This window comes from Aotus nancymaae, unplaced genomic scaffold, assembly GCF_030222135.1.
Source record: "Aotus nancymaae isolate 86718 unplaced genomic scaffold, 86718_ANA_hifiasm-v0.15.2.pri h1tg000040l, whole genome shotgun sequence".
Lineage (NCBI taxonomy): Eukaryota > Metazoa > Chordata > Mammalia > Primates > Aotidae > Aotus > Aotus nancymaae.
Genome location: NW_026988454.1, coordinates 36,273,591 through 36,286,464, shown reverse-complemented (window position 1 = coordinate 36,286,464; position 12,874 = coordinate 36,273,591). Strand labels below are relative to the sequence as shown.

General features: G+C 37.0%; 1 protein-coding gene across 8 annotated transcripts in view; it reads left to right on the top strand.

Moving 5' to 3' along the window:
• AKAP7 (A-kinase anchoring protein 7) overlaps positions 1 to 12,874 on the top strand; it is a 156,438-nt gene that overhangs the window by 136,606 nt on the left and 6,958 nt on the right. The window lies entirely within an intron of this gene.

The following is a 12,874-nucleotide window of genomic DNA, read 5'->3' as shown; positions in this document are numbered from 1 at the left end:
AGTGGGTAGGTTTCCCATGTTATGTTTGCTTACAGAGATGTTTATCAGGAAGATCATAAATAGCCTTGGACCCTTCTAACTTGAAAGAGGGTCACAGTGTCTCATTTAAATCAAAATGCTGATAGTAGTAGCTGTGTTAGGCTATTTTTGTGGAATACCTGAAACTGGGTAATTTATAAAGAAAAGACGTTTCATTGGCTTACAGTTCTGCATGCTGAGCAGGAAGCATGGTGCTAGCATCTGCTTCTGGGGAGGGCCTCAGGAAGCTTTTACACGTGGCAGAAGCTGAAGTGGGAGCGGGCACATCATATGGCAAGAGCAGGAGCAAGAGAGAGACTGGGGAGAAGCACCACATTCTTAAACAGATCTCACATGAACTTCAGGTGAGAACTCATTATCATGAGGACAGCACCAGGCCATTTATGAGGGATCTGCCCTGTGACCCAAATGCCTCCCACCAGGCCCTACCTTCAACACTGGGGATTACATTCCAACACGAGATTTTGAGGGGAGAAACATCTAAACCATATTAATAGCTGATTTTAGTGGTTGCTTACTATAGGCCAAGCATGATGCTAAGTGCTTTGTATTATTTTCTAACATGTTACAGAAGCTATCATAGAAATACAGTTCCATTTGTCAGATGTGGAACAGCATTATGGTATAATGGCAAAAGTATGATGTTTTAGAGCCACATGGGTCTACATTTCACTTTGTCAGCTTTTAGTTGTGTAGACTTAGGCAAGTCACATGGCTTTTCTGACTCTTGTTTGTAAAGGAGTGATAAGAGAAAGCTTTTTGACTTCAATGTGTGGGGGAAAAAACCCAGGCACGTAACAGGTGCTTAGTAGGTTCATTATTACTAAAAGGATCCATAAATATCATTGTCACAACTAAGTAAAGAAGTAATATGTGTTGGAAAATATAAATGTGCAGTTTTGAGGCTCAGTGAGCAGGACACTAGGTCTTGGAAGCAGCTGGTGGTGAAAGAACATGGCCCTTCACCTCCAGAGATCCTGGGAAGAAACCCTCAGCAACCACAGTGGGAACAACTCTGGCTTACTCTTCAGGGAGGAACAGTGGGACATTGTTGAGGACAAGACTGGGATTGTCTCTGACTTCCTTCTTCTAATCATCTCGTTGGTTCCCTGCTTTCTCCACAGCAATTAATCTTGCCTTTAGGGTGTCCGTAGAGGAAGCCCAGCATGCTAGTGACTGTTCTTAGTCTACCTGGGTACACATGCGCTTGTTCCCTACAGAGATCTGAAATACCTTTGCCTGAGAGCAGTTCTTGTACACATGGAGCTCAAGAGCTTGAGAAGCAAATGTCAACTGATGGGCCAAATTCATTTATGGTTACATGTCATCAGCATATTATTACTCAACGAGTTTAAATGCTAGTTTAATTTCCTACCATAAGAATTTACATACTCGAAGAACTTTAATGAACAGTAGACATCACCAAAGAGAACTTTAAAACAATTTAGCTTTTGTCTGAATACTTTTTGGAGCCTCTCGTGAATTGATAATCTTAGGCCACTGAGGAAAGAAATATCCTAAATTACTTTCTTCAGTCATTCCTTGTGAAGCTAAAGCAATAAATTTATGAGGTCACCAAGCTTCAGGTTGTTTTTTTTAGCAGTATGCTGTGTCTCTCTATTCATTTTTATGATATTCCTAGAAAGGTTGGCCAAAGGTGACCCATTCTCTTGATTTTGTTTTAATGATTAATCGACTTATCTTCAAGTTCTCTTTTGTATCACACTCTCTGTATCTGATCCATTATCATTACTTTTATAATTCCAGGTAAACTTTGTTGACAGATTGATTAGTATTCACAAGCAAGATGTACTGACCAAATATTTCTGTGTACCTGGATTTTCATATTCGGACTTCAAAGAAAAATAGTGGCAGTTGAACCTATTTTATATGTTTGCTAGCTGAATAATTAGATAGAAAAATTCACAGAGTAAACCATATTCTACACACTCATCCAAAAAGCGTTTGGTTTAGGATTAGTCAGCTGAGTTAAAGATTGCAGAGCTAGTTTTGAATAATTTTTGAAAATATGATGAAAAAATATTTTAATATAATGTTTCACCCTGTGATATCTAAAGTGTTTTAATGCTCTTGGTCACTCTGTAGTTTTGCTAACATTATAGGCCCTCTCACCGAGCATAATGGCTGGATATTGGCATCAAAGTTAAAATGAAGCAGAAACACTGGTCAATGGCATATCTTACGTTTTCCTATAAAATAATCGGAATGTTCTGAGACTGAAGCTTATATTTTGTAACATTAGCTGTTTTCTGAAAGTTGAATTTTCTTTAACATTATACTTCACAGATTGGAATAAGCAACCTTAAGACAAGCCTTAATAATTTGTATATGTCTCAGACTCTGGAAGTGCAATTTGATCATAGTAGGTGCTTGAGAAATAGTTGATATGCAAACTCCTCAGTGTATCCTCCTGGAGCCTTCAGTGTCTCTCCCTTGCATACGTTTTCAGCCTCATCATTCTCCTCCTGCCCACCTCATCAGTTATTACCAGAGCAGGTTCTGCTGCTATAAAACAAGCCAAGCTGGTCTTAACTCTCTCATGGCATTTCTTCCCTGGACCACCTGAGAAATACTTATTCACTCTATGCAATTCAGCTCAAACATCACCTCCTGCGTGACACTTTTTGAAATATTTCCCCCAGACAGAATTCACCACTATCTACTTTGTGCACCCTTCTATATCTACATCTTTCCTTCAGAACATTCTTGATCTCTTATTTATTTAATGTGTTTCTACCTCTACTGAATTGCAGATTTCCTGAAGGCAGGGCCCATATCGGATTCATTTCTGTATTTATAGCATGAAGCTTATCACAAAAGAAGATGCTCAATGAATACAGGGGGAAAGAAAGATGAAAGCATGGAAAGGAAGGAAGGGAAGAAGGGAGAAAGGGAGGGAGGGCTTGTATTGCCTTAAAAAGGGAGGGAGGGAGGGAGGGAAGGAAGGAGGAAGTAATTGCATTGCATTAATCAGTACCACTATTTAGTATTGGACATTTCAAGCTGAGAATGAAATCTTCTAAATTTTCCGTTTTCTAATTGACTAATCATTAAATTATGTGCTATTTCTCATATAATATTTCTCTCATGTATACCTTCATTTTCCCAGAACGAGAGTACTGTGAAGTATACCTACCTGCCTGGGGGTGGGTGTCTTGGATGGACTAAGCTTCCTAATTCCTAGTGAGGAAATTCACTTTCCATCACTACTGCTATGTGATCATAGGCAATTTATACAAGGCTCATTGTCCTTACCTGTGACATGGGAAGAATGACACTTAATCTACCTCATAAGGTTTCTGTGATAAGCAAATGAAATCATGTGTCTGAAAACACTTTGGAAAGTATGAAGTGTTACCTGAACAAGTAGAAAATAGTGTTCCTGTTCCTACTGTTAGTAAGTTGGCATCATGGAAATTTTCTCAGCCTGCGAAACCTTCTGATTTTGGTGTGTCCTTACTGCTTATAAAAGAGGTAAAGTATTACCTGCACCTTATGATTTATTTTACTAGATTACATTAATGGCAACATTTATTCTGCTGACATACGTTGGTGAACACTGCCTTCAGAACAGGAAAGTGGCATTATTTCTGCTTAAATCAATTCCTAGCCTAGGATATCAGCCTAGAAAGAAAGGTCTGTATTATCATGAGCAGGTGTGTTGGCCAAATAGGTAAAAATTAATTCCAGTTATGCTTTTAAGTTTTATGTAATGTTCTCTTAAAATAGATAAGAAATTACATGAATGTGATAATGTTTAAATTCTAAGGAGCGCTTCATTTTCTGATTTCCTTGTTTTTCTACCAGATGAAACCATGATTATTTGCAAATATTTGCTTGTGACCTGTTTGAAACTATATTTCTTCTTTTTCATAAAAATAATTTTTCAATGATAAACATACTTCTGTTGACACTTCTGTGGACCAGGAATTGTGTTTGGAATGCATACTACATTTTTTTTTTTTTTTTTTTTTTTTGAAACAGTGTCACTCACTCTTTCGCCCAGGCTGGCGTGCAGTGGCCTGATTTGGCTCACTGCAACCTTCACCTCCCAGGTTCAAGTGATTTTCCTGCATCAGCCTCCCTAGTAGCTGGGATTGCAGGCATGTGCCACCACGCCCAGCTAATTTTTGTATTTTCAGTGGAGTCAGGGTTTCACTATGTTGGCCAGGCTGGTCTCCAACTCCTGACCTCAGGTGATCCACCCACCTCGGCCTCCCCAAGTGCTGAGATTAGAGGCGTCAGTCACTGTGCCTAGCCTGGAAGGCATACTTCTTTTATCATTACTCAGAATTGCACCTCTGAATCAGTTTTACACAAAATGACTTCACGTGGTCTTGAGCAACCAGTCAGGGATCTTGAGGCATCCCCACGTTCCAACCTGAGCAAATATAGGAACCAAAATTCAGGGAGGAAACCACCATGGTTACCATATAGTAGAGAGCAATTTATGATGTGGAACAGCAAATGGGAATCTACAAACAAGATGAGGCAAAACCAGTCAGCAGAACAAACTGCCATGAGCACAGTGCCCTTCTGAAATGGATTTAAACAACAGAGTGAGGGTGATCACATGTCAATCAGACTTTTGAGTACCAACTTACTTTGTACTCTCTGAGCAAATTGGAGCAGACGATACATATCTGAAATACTGAAGGGGAGGATTAAAACAATTTATTTGAGTCATATTTATGCTCAGAAACCACTCCAGTCTATTTCAGAGGAAATTATTTTTCCTATTTTGGTATGAAGCACACAGAAAAATATGGTTCAGAAGGAAAGCAACAGAGAATCTGAGGCCTGCAGCTGTGAGAGACTGCAGATATTACAGTTGAGATGTGTCTGAAGCAGAGAAGGGCTGAGAAAGCCATCATCATTACCAGCCACATGCTAATTGCAGAGTGACAGGGCACTAGTCCATTCATCACGTTCACAGGTTGACCCCAATAGAGGCAATAGAGGCTGAACTTGTCCCTCATCATAGGGAAGAAATTGTTCCCAATACTGTTTTATTCCATTGAGTTATAATTTGCATTCATTAAAATTCACCGTATATAAGTCTGTGAGTTGTAATCAGCACAGTGTCAGAGCATCACAATCAAGATTGGGAATAGTTCCATCACTCTCCAAAATTCTCTCATGCCCTTTTATAGTCATTCCTTCCTGTTACGTCTATCCCTAGAAACTGCTGGTTTGTTTGCAGTCTAGTTTTGCCTTTTCCAGAATGTCATATAAATGAAATCATACAGTATGTAACCCTTTCAATCTGGTTTATTTCACACAACGTATTTTAGATTCATCTATATTGTTGCATGTATCAGTATTTCATTGCTTTGTACTGAGCACTAATCCATTGCATGGATTTACCACAGTTTATTGATTCATTCCCCAGTTGAAGAGTTTTTGGGTGGATTCTAGTCTGGGATAATTATGAATAAAGCCACTACAAACATTCATGTATAGGTGTTTATGTGAATATATGCTTTTATTTTATTTGATTTCAAATCTAGCCAGAAGTAGATTGGTGGGTTGCACTGTAAGAATATGGTCAGCTTTTTATAAGAAATTTCTAAACTGTTTTTACCAAGTGGCTATTACCATTTTTGCATTCCCACCAAGCATAGGACTTCCAGTTGCTTCACATCCTCACCAACACTTAGTATTATGAATCTTTTTAATTGATAGTGATTCTATTGGTTGAGTAGTAGTATATTATTATGATTTTAATTTGTATTTCCCTGATGACTAATAATGTTGAGTCTCTTTTTACATGTTTATCAACCATCTGTATATCTTATTTTGTGAATAACTTTTCAGTTATTTTAGCCATTTTTGTATTTGGTTGCTTGTCTTCCTATTAAGTAGTAAGAGTTCTTTTTGTTTTTTGGCTACAAGTTATTTAATAGATATATTTTGCAAATATGTTCTTTCATTCTGTGGGTTGTCTTTTGTTTTCTTGGAAAGAGCAAATGTTTTATATTTTGATGAAGTTCAGTTTACCTTTTTTTTTTTTTTTTAAAAAGTTTGTGCTTTTGTTGTCCTATTTTAAATCTTTGCCAAATTCATGGTCACTAAGAAGTTCTTCTGTGTTTTCTTCTAGACAGTTTATACTTATGAAGCTCTGGTATTAGGTCTGTAATTCATTTTAATTTTTATATTAGTGTGAGATAAGGGTTGAGGTTCTTTATTTTGCATATGGATATATAATTATTCTAGTACCATTCCTTGAAAAGATGATTCTTTTTTAATTGCCTTGGCTCCTTTGTTGAAAATTAATTGACCATAAGTGTGTGAGTGTAGATTTAGACTTTTTGTTTTATTGATCTATATATCTATATTTATGCCAATACCACACTCTCTCTATTTCTATAGCTTCGATGTATATCTGGAAATCAGAAAATATAAGTGTTCTTCTTGTTAAAAATTGTTTTGGCTTTTCAAGTTCCTTTATAATTTCGTAAAATTTAATTTTTTTAAAGAGACAAAGACTTGCCCTGTTGCCCAGGCTGGAGTGCAGTGGTACCATAGTAGTTTACTGCAGCCTTGATTTTTTTTTTAAATAAATACTATTCATTATTTACAAAATACATGGTGATCATACGAGAACATTTTACAAATTACAAATGGGAAAAGCAGAGACACATGAGTTAAATGACAGGGTAACCATTCGTAGGGAGTTGGTTTAGAATAAAAAAGTTCTTTTTTAAAGTTAGACAAGGCCATGAATAGGTATATTGCTCTGTAAAAAATGCTAGTTACTTTGAAATATACCTCTACCAAAAAGTAGAAAAGCACTGGTAGTGTGTCTAGATGTGTCCTAAGTTAAATTATATAGAGTTCCAGTGGTCCACAGTGCAACCATTGCTTTTAGACAGGAATCTGTGAGAGACTTGATTGCCTATCACTGTAAGAGCAAAGCCCCAGGATTGGTTACCTTCCCTACCTTCCATAAGGCTTTGTTCAGTGACTTTGGAATGTGGTGTCAAAAATCCCATTCAGTTCTGCCACAGGTTCCCTCAGAACAAATACTATAGCTTCATCACTGGCATTCACAATCTGCACAAAGAATTTATTCAACAATTCCCCATCTTTTAGCTCAGAAATATTTTGGCTCAAGCAATCCTCCTGCCTTAGCCTTCCAAGTAACTGGGACTACAGGCACATACCACCATGCCTGGCTGATTTTTAAATTTTTTGTAGAGATGGGGTCTTGCTGTGTTGCCCAAGCTGATCTGGAACTCTTGGCCTCAAGTGATTTTCTCACCTTGGCCTTCCAAAGTGCTGGGATTACCAGTGTGAGCCACTGCACCCAACCTCATGTAAATTTAAAGTCAACTTATCAAATTTAATTTTAAAAAAGGTTTGTTGGGTTTAATAGGTACTGATTTGTATCTATAGAGCAACTGGGGGAGAACTGATATCTTAACATGATATCAGTTGATCCATGACTATAGTTTATTTCTCTATTTAGGTCTTAATTTCTCTCAGGAAGTTTTACAGTTGTCAATGTATAGGTCTTGCATATATTTTATTGAATTATTCTAAGTATTTAATCTTTTATGTTATTAAAATCATTTTTTAAATTTTAATTTTCAGTTATTTGTGGCTAGTATAGAGAAATACGGTTTTTTAAATACAGTGGTTGTATCCTGTGGCCTTGCTAAACACATTTTTGTAGAATCCTTAGATTTCCAGATAGATGAAGATGTAATCTGCAAATAAAGACAATTTCACTACTTTTTTTTTGATCGAGAAGTTTTTATTCTTCTCCTTGGCTGATTCTATTGGCTAGGACTTTCAGTACAATGCTCAATAGTAGTGATGAGAGCAGACATTTTTATCTTGTTCCTGGTTTTAGGGGAAAATCATTCAGAGTTTTACCAGTAAGTTTGGAGTTCAGTAAGTATACAGTTAGCTGTAGGTTTTCATAGGGGCCTTTTTGACCTAAGGATATTTCTTTGTGTTTCTAGTTTGCTAAGAGTGTTTATCATGAATGAATAAGAAATTTGTTGAATTTCTTTGTATTTTGTTAAATTCCTTTTCTAAATGTATCTAAATGATCATATTTGTTCATTTAGTTGTTGGTATAGAAATTATATGGACCTATTTTCAAATGTTAATTCATTCTTGCATTTCTAGAATAAACCCCTCTTAGTTTCTGTCTTATCCTTTTTATATATTGCTATACTGAATTGGTAAGACTTTCTTAAGGATTTGTGTGCCTCTGTGAAGAATATTGGTCTGTAATTTTCTCTTTTCACTGTCTGGTTTAGGTAATTGGGAAGTGTTTCCTCTTCTCTTTTCTGGAAGAGTATGAATTGATAAAATTTCTTCCAAAATGTTTGATAGAATTTACCAATAATGAAGCCATCTGGGCTACTTTGTTGAAAGATTTGTAACTGTAATTTCAATTTTTAAAATAGGCTTGGAGTTATTCAAGTTATTTATTTCTTCTTGAATGCAATTGGATAATTTGTGTCTTTTAAGGAATTTGCCCATTTCATCTAGTGTGTTGCATCTCTTCACATAAAATTGTTTCTATGTGTATAATCAATAGCGATGTTTCCTTCCCCACTCCTGATATTGGCAATATACATCTTGTATTTTTTTGTTCTGGATACAGCTTTATCAATTTTATAGATTTTTTTAGAGGATTAGCCTTTGGTTTCATTGATGTTCTCTATTATCTGTTTTCTATTTCATTCGGCTACTATTTTTTTATTGTTTCCTTCTTTCTGTTTACTGTGGGGTTAATTGAATCCTCTCTTCCTATGTTCTCAATGTGGTAGGCTTGATAACTGATTCGAGACCTTTTCTTATTTTCTAATATAAGCACTTAATGGTATAAAATACAGCCTTAGCTGCATTCCACACCTTTGCTATGTTTTGTTTTAATTTGCATTCAGTTAAATATATTTTCTAATTTCTCTTTTGATTTCATCTTTGATTCATGGATTATTTAGAAACATGTTGTTTAAATATAAATAACTAAAGGATTCTCAGGATATCTGTTACTGATTTCTTATTTGAATCCATTGTGGTTCAAAAACATGCATCGGATAAATTCAGTACTTTTAACTATTGAGACTTGTTTTATGGCTCAAAATGTGGTCTCTCTTGGTAAAGGTTTCCTATACACTAAAAAGAAAGTGTATTCTGCTGTTGTTGGGTGGAGTGTTCTGTAATTTTCAGTTAGGTAGATTTGGTTAGTACTGTAGTTCATGTCTTCTGTGTTTTTACAGAATTCTGGTTTATCACCTCTTGAGAATGGTCTTGAAATCTGAGATTGTAATTGTGGAGCATCTGTTAACTCTTTAGTTCTATCAGATTTTGCTTCAGGTGCCTTGACGCTCTGTTTATGAGGCACATGTGCATTTAGGGTTTTTACGTCCTCTTGAAGAATTGATTCCCTCATTATTATATAGTATCTCTTCCAGATAATACTTTTTCTGAAATCTGCTTTGCCTGATATTGATTCTTTAGCTTTCTTTCCATTTGCATTAGTGTGGTATATCTTTTTCTGTATTATTACCTTTAACCTTCCTGTCTCTTCACATTCGAAGTGGATTTTTTTTGGTAGACATCATAGTTGATTCTGATTTTTTAATACACATCAACAGTCTTTGACTGTTCATTGGAGTGTTTAGGCCATTTTATGTTTTATACAATTATTGATATGGGTGAGTTTGAATCTCCCACCTTGCTAGTTGTTTTCTACTTGTCTCGTCTGTTCTTTGCTGCTTTTTTCTCCTCTTTTACTGCCTTATTTTGTATTAAGGAGTTTCTTACATTTATATCTCCATTATTGGCTTGTTTGCCGTGCCTCTTTTGTTTTTACTTTAGTGGTTACTGTAGTGTTTTAAAATATACATCTGCTTTCAAATAATATTATGCCACTTTATGTTTGATAGAAGAACCTCACAGCTATTTGCATTTTCCTCCTCCCAATCTTTGTGTGCTATTGTTGCCATAAGTTTTATTTCTACATCTTTTATAATGCCCACTGAAAACAGTTTTTTCTCTTTTAAAGAAATTGAGAATAAGAAAAGGTCTTTTATTTTTACTTACGTAGGTACGGTTTTTGGTTCTCTTTTTGTCTCTGAGTATATCTAAAGTTCTATCTAGTAGCATTTTCCTTCGGCCTCAAGTTTTTTCTCTGACATTTCTTCTAGTGTTGGTCAGCTGATGATGAAGTCACTTAGCATTTGTATGTCTGAAAAAGGCATCCTTCACCCTCATTTTTGAAAGATAGTATCTTTGGGTAAAGAATTCCATGTTGCCTTTTCTTTGTCTTTTAGTACTTTAAAATGATGCACTGTTGTCTTTTCTTCTGCACTGTTTCTGATGAGTAAGTCTGCTGTCATTCTTGTCTTTGTTTTCTCTGTATATAATGCATCTTTTTTCTTTCGCTGTTTTAAGATTCTCTTTTAATACTGGTTTTCAGAAATTTGATCACGATGTTCCTCAGTGTGATTTTCTTCACGTTTCTTGTACTTCACGTTTCTTCCCAACAATCACATTGCTTGGAATTCTTTGAGCTTCTTAATTTGAGAGTATGTAGGTTTGGGGAATTTCAAACATTTTTGGCCATTATTTCTGCATTCATTTTCTGCGCTCCTCTCTCTTTCCTTAACTTCCATGCCTAATTAAATTGGCACCCTGGTTTAGTATTCCTATTTAACTCTTGTTGTAATGTATACCTCACTTTGCTACTGCATCTACCATGATTCAGATACTCATTGTTTCTCTTTTTGTCTGTTGCATAACTTGCCTCTATTGTTTTTAGAGATGTGGTGTTACTATGTTGCTTAGACTGGACTTGAACTCTTGGACTTAAGCAATCTCCTGCCTCAGCCACCTGAGTAGCTGGGACTACAGGTGCATGCCACTGCACCCAGCTCTCTGCCTGTATATTTGCCCCTCTTCAGTCCATAGCATGGTACGTAGGTCCCCTTATCCCCACCTATTTTCTAGCTTTCTTTCTCCCTAAGCCATCCCCACCCCACCCATACTGGCAATATGGAATACTTCCAGTACTCCAATGCATCATGCTTTCTTTTGCTTCTGTGCACATGCTCATGCCTTTCTTATGTCTGGAAACCTCCCTGCCCCTCCATCATCCCTGCCTCCATGCCTGGAAACTCTTATTCATTGAGCTGGAATACCTTTCATCTAAAAACTTACCTTGTAATCCCATCCCAACTTCACCAGACCTTGAGTATATTCTGTTATAGCACTTAACCTACTGTTTTGCCATCATAATTGCAGTTATCTAGGTCATCCTCCTAGACTGACTTGTGTGTGGTCAGAGACTATATCTTACTCATTTTTACATGCTTAGTACTGGTACATAGTAGGTGCTTACTAAAGTGTTCATTGAATAAACAAATAATTGGCATTTAGCAGGTATTGGGCATATTCTTCTTAAAATACGTTGAATTCAGATTGAATCATAACTGCATTTGACAGCCTAGCCTGCTATGTTTCAGGCACCATTTTAGGCACTTACCATACATTATCTTTAATCCTTATACCATCAATGCAAGGCATATATTGTCATCCCCATGATACCCCAACTTTGGTTTAGAGAGGTCGCGGACAAAGTTGTGCAGATGGAAAATGCCAAAATTTGATTTCAAACTTGAATGTATATTATTCTTTTCTCTCCTTGCACACACATTAGGAGTTCTGTCATATCACCATCAGTATTTTCTCAGACTTCCAATAGGAAATGACAGCTATCTACAGAAATTTATAGGTAGCAATGAGAATCATGATGTAGACTCGGAGAATTGATGTCACAGACTGACAGACGAAAGTCTCTAAGGGGCTGTTCTGGGATATCAGGAAAGGGGAAGCAAGAGGGTTCTTAGGTAGGCTGCGTGGCCTGTAAACATCCAGTGCATGCCTGCCGCCATCTTTGATGTGACCATTGTGAGGAGCCATGTCAGGGGCCCAGGTCATAGGGCTCATCCTGAACCATGTGGTTTGGGGATTCCTACAAGGATGCGTGGATCAGGGGGCTGGCTTCAGACAGCATCTTGGGGAATAGTGGAAAGATATGAAGACTCTGTATGTGCCAGCACTTGCTGTGTTTACAAAAGGCCTGAAGGGTCCATAATGCTTTGTCATTATTGACACTTTGACTGAGGCTGGAATCACCACCCCTGCCCACTCAGACTGTAGGCCAAATGCCTGCTGAGACTTTAAGCTCCCCTTTGTTACTTCTCTCAAGGCTTCTCTTGATTTTCAGTTTAGCTGCATTCCACCCCTACCATCTCCAGTGTAAAAATGATGAGGGTGGGGTTGGGTAGAGGGACATACTGGTAGAGGTCTCCAAAACCCCTGTGGGGATTTCCTTTTGTACATACAGCAGTATCATTTTTCTGTTTATTCTGTGCTGCTGAATCCAGAATAAACCTTACAAAGGCATGGTTCCTTCCCTTTTGAAATTTACACTCTAAAAAATGTTTTAAAATATGGTTTTAGTGTTTTAATCATAAAACTTTCTGGTGTGTATGTGTTGGGGATGAGTTTTGGTTTTTGGCAAGAGGAGGGGAGCTGTATTTGCAGGAACTCTGTTTCCTGGGGTACTGCAGCTAATACTTTTGACAGATAAGGGTCCCAGGGCAGTGTCAGTTTAAATGTGCACTTGAGGATGATTCCTGACCTGTCCTTCCTCACAGATCAGTTGCAGGTAGTGTGCAAGGCAGCTAAGTGTGCCGTCCTAACTTTTTGAATAGCCTACAGATCTATATTTAGTGCTTCTTTTTTAGTTAGATGGACAAAAGAAAAGGTAAGCTCAGTTAGAAAA